The sequence below is a fragment of the Salvia miltiorrhiza genome, chromosome 7 (assembly GCF_028751815.1).
Source record: "Salvia miltiorrhiza cultivar Shanhuang (shh) chromosome 7, IMPLAD_Smil_shh, whole genome shotgun sequence".
Taxonomy (NCBI): Eukaryota; Viridiplantae; Streptophyta; class Magnoliopsida; order Lamiales; family Lamiaceae; genus Salvia; species Salvia miltiorrhiza.
This window is the reverse complement of record NC_080393.1, coordinates 36,794,069-36,798,045: the sequence shown is the minus strand read 5'-3', so window position 1 is coordinate 36,798,045 and position 3,977 is coordinate 36,794,069. Positions and strand designations below refer to the sequence as shown.

Here is a 3,977-nt window from a genome sequence, read left to right as displayed (position 1 = left end):
TCAAAACACCTTCAATCACACACACATCAGCTGCGCCTATCCTCCTTTCTCTCTCTATGGCTCCCTCTCTCGTCTCTCCCTCTCTGTTCGGCTGAGGGCGGCGCCGCCTTCGGCGCGCCGCCTCGCCGTCGCCTCCGCTCTCTCTCTCACAAGACTGCCGGAACAAGGTACAGCAGACGCACGCCGCTGTCAAAGCGGTGCGCCGCCGCCGCTGCCTCCGTCGTCCTTGCAGCAGATCCGCTGCCGCGTCAAGACCACGGCCACCGCCTTTCCTCCCTCTCTAACTCTCACCCTCGTCTCGATCTCTCTCTGGGCCGACGAACGACGTAAAACGCCGCCGCCTCCCCCTCTTTCGGTCGATCCAGCAGCCCTAATGGCTACCGCCGCCGTCGTCCTTGTCTTCCTCCGATTTCCGGCGAAGCAACCCCCGCGGTGCCGCCGCCGTTCAGCAGGTAAACCCTAACTCCCTCTCTACTTTCCTCATCTTCTTCCCCTTTCAAATTAAAACTGAAAACCCCTATCTCCTTTCCGATTTGGCTGAAACAAAGCAACGGCGACGTCGCTGCTATCACGTTACCGCCGCCGCCGACGTCGACGAGCCACCATAGCTCCGCCGCCGGCCGCCGTCTGAAACCAGGTAACCCTAATTTCCCTTCTCTCCTTTCCATTTTCTCCTACCACCTTCTTCATTTTAATTAAAAGCTGAAAACCCTCTCCTCTTTCCCCTTCTTGGCAGAACAGAACCAAGGCTCCGCCGCCTCTCGTCGACCACCGGCAGCCACCGCGGCTGCCGTCCCCCTGACCTCGACTCACACATACAAAAACAGTGACTCAAGCCTCACATTCAGTTCATAAAATAGCAAATAGGATTTGTGCAATTTCAGTTCACATGTAACATATCTTGTATCTGTAAATTATGAATTTGCTACTCATTTTCTTCATTTATCAAAGCATATGTAAATCTGAGTTAATGAGCATGTGTTGGTGTTCTGGAGTTGATGTATACAATTGAAGGATATCATAATATATAAATTAGAATATAAACCTTGAATGATGAAAGATGTGGTGTTGTTTCTTGGCTGCGAGAGAGATGGTAGATGAATGTGAGAGGTGGGAATTGGCTGAAAAATGGTGTAGGTTATAAAAGAAAAATGGGGTGGCTTGGATGGATGAGGATCGTGGACTTCTTCAGCATGCTTAGCATGACTGTGGAATTTCTTCAGCATGCTTAGCATGATTGTGGAAATTCTTCAGCATGCTTAGTATGAATGTGGAATTTTTTTTTTCCAGTCTACTATGTATGACTGTGGACTTTTTGTCTTGCATAATTATGAAGTCTGAAACTCATATAAATACGTTAATACATATAAGCCAAATTCCTCATTTGAAGTATAAAATTTAATTGAGCTTGCCATTTAAATAAATTAAATAACTCATGGGCTCACTTTAACAATCAATTAAAAGATCTATATTTAACACTTCAATGTTAAATCCTCGGTAATAGATTAATGGACTCAAAATATATTTTGAGTGCATCATCCATTGAAAATAAAAAATGAAAATAAATCATCACGTATATAAATCATCAAATTCATATAAGTTCATATTTTATTAATGGATGCTGAATCCTAATTATCAAAATAAATCCTTAATCAGTCATTAGAAGATTTTAAATCCTCAATTAAAAGTCGGGTCATTACACATCAACTTCAAGTTCAAAAGTCTGAGGATTGAACTTGTTCAGAATCCAGTATCCCAACCCCCCTGGCAAATCTTTGACTTTCAAGTCCAAAATACTTCCAAATCCAATATCTCTTACAGCAGACATTTGTGCATCATTCAGTTTAAGAAGTGCATCATGGAAAGTCGCCGGTGTTGTTCGTGTATTAAGAGTTGGAAGTTTCGGGGTTCTTCTTTTATAAACCCTAATTACATTTTGTTTCGATCCATCAACCACGTTTCCTACCTGATTTGTCAAATCAATAACATTGTTTGCATATTTCAAGTCAACGGCTGAAAATTTTGCTGCAAAAATGTTTGAAAAATATTTGTATCAACGCACTAATGATATATATAGGACAAAAAATTCAACAAATCAACTTAAAATACCATTATTTAGATTCCATTTGGCACCTGCAGACGATGATCCATGAATAATAGGAAACATAAGTTCTTTTGATTTTCCTGTTGGTTTATTCAATATAAGCAGCAGCTTATTGCGCTTTAAAATTGATACACACCATTAAAACATAATCTTAAAAAAATATTACCTTTCTCACTACACGAAAGACGTGGGTTAACAACCTTAGTTCACTTTTTCACCGGCGAATTAAACTGGTCCGAATCAGTATCTACATTGTTGCTGAAATAGAAATTTTATTGAAGAAAAAACCTTGAGAGCACAGGCGCAAACAAGGAAAGTTCAGAAAAACCCAAACCAAAAAACAACAACAACAAAAAAAAAGACAAAAAACCCAAGCGAAAAAAGAAAGAAAAAACAAGAACGAACAAGAAACGGGACCGCAAAGGGTCACAACGGAGGCCAAGCAAAGACCACGCCAGAGCCGTCCCGGGAAGAGTGCAACACAAGAACGCGCGCCAGAGAAACCGAGCGCCCAAGGAAACAAGCACCAGAGTAATCAAGCGCCAGAGGAGTACAACACTTCCTCACGTGAATTGTCTCATCCTCCTCAACCTTCCTACAAGCGCTAGAGGGATCAAGTTCCTGAGGGAACAAGGGCCAGAGGAGTCAAGCGCCAGCGCCAGAGGACTCAATCGCCAGAGGAATCAAGCGCCAGAGTAATCGAGCGCTAGAGGAGTCATGCGCCAGAGGGATCACGCGCCAGAGGAATCAGGCGCCAGAGGAAACATGCGCCAGAGGAATCAGGCGCCAGAGGGATCAAGCGCCAGAGGAATCGAGCGCCAGAGGAATCAAGCGCCAGAGGGATCAAGCGCCAGAGGAAACAGGCGCCAGAGGAAACATGCGCCAGAGGAATCGAGCGCTAGAGGAATCAAGCGCAAGAGAAGACAAGCGCCAGAGGGATCAAGCGCCAGAGGAACCAAGCGCCAGAGAGGAGACAAGGCGCCAGAGGAGTCAAAGCACCAGAAGCGTGCCCGAGCCAACCTGCCAAACAAGAAACAAAACAGCAGCAGACCGACAAGCCAAAACTCAACAGAGCAACGAAGAAGAGAAGAACGACAAAGCGAAGAGCCAACCCTACCCCCCAGGTACAAAGTCAAGGGTGGAACAGCACCTCAAACGTTCCAACAAACCACTAAACCAACCCCGGAAAGCAAAGGCTTCACGAGGCTCCCCCACCAAACAAGCCCGAAACAGACCTGCCTCAAGCACTGCAGACCGAGGAAGAGAACAAAGAAAAGTCTGGGGAGGCAACATCAAGAAAAGCGACCCATCCGGTCAGACCCGATTCCTCGCAAGCAGTGAGTCTCCTAAAGCGAAGCCGTTAAGAAACACCACCAAAAATACAACTTTAAATTAAACATGGAGGGCCATCTTCACGGGATGAAGTAGTTGGGGTAACCAAAGAAAACCCGCGAGGTTTCCCATGCTCATAACAATACCACCATCATAGGAGCAGAGGCCAAGAGGGGGCCAGCATCACGGGATGAAGTAATTGGGATCACCAAAGACTTCCCGCGAGGTTTCCCATGCTCATAACGGTTCGATTGTCATCGGAGCAGAGACCAAGAAACAAGCAACCAGCTTGCCATGAAGACACTCCTGCAAACATCAACCGGACAAATCCCATCAAAGAAGCTCAACCATCCGTTGCCTCCCAAAACCGTAAACTCTGGATCCCACCCAAGGTAAACACCGAGCTTAAGGCCAAGATCATCCACCAAACCCAACACAAGCCAGAGAGCCTCGGAAGCCAGGGCAAAACCAAAGCAGTGAAGTAGCTCAGCGGCCCGCAAAGAAGAAAAAAAAAATCACCCAAGACCAGCGGACCCAGGGA

At 45.9% G+C, this 3,977-nt stretch overlaps 1 long non-coding RNA gene across 1 annotated transcript; it reads left to right on the top strand.

Annotated features, from left to right (window-relative positions):
* Positions 1 to 977, top strand: LOC130992997 (uncharacterized). The gene is made up of 3 exons (XR_009091561.1): positions 1 to 452; positions 549 to 637; positions 737 to 977. It is a non-coding gene; the product is annotated as an uncharacterized LOC130992997 (long non-coding RNA).
* The last annotated feature ends 3,000 nt before the right edge of the window (positions 978 to 3,977 follow it).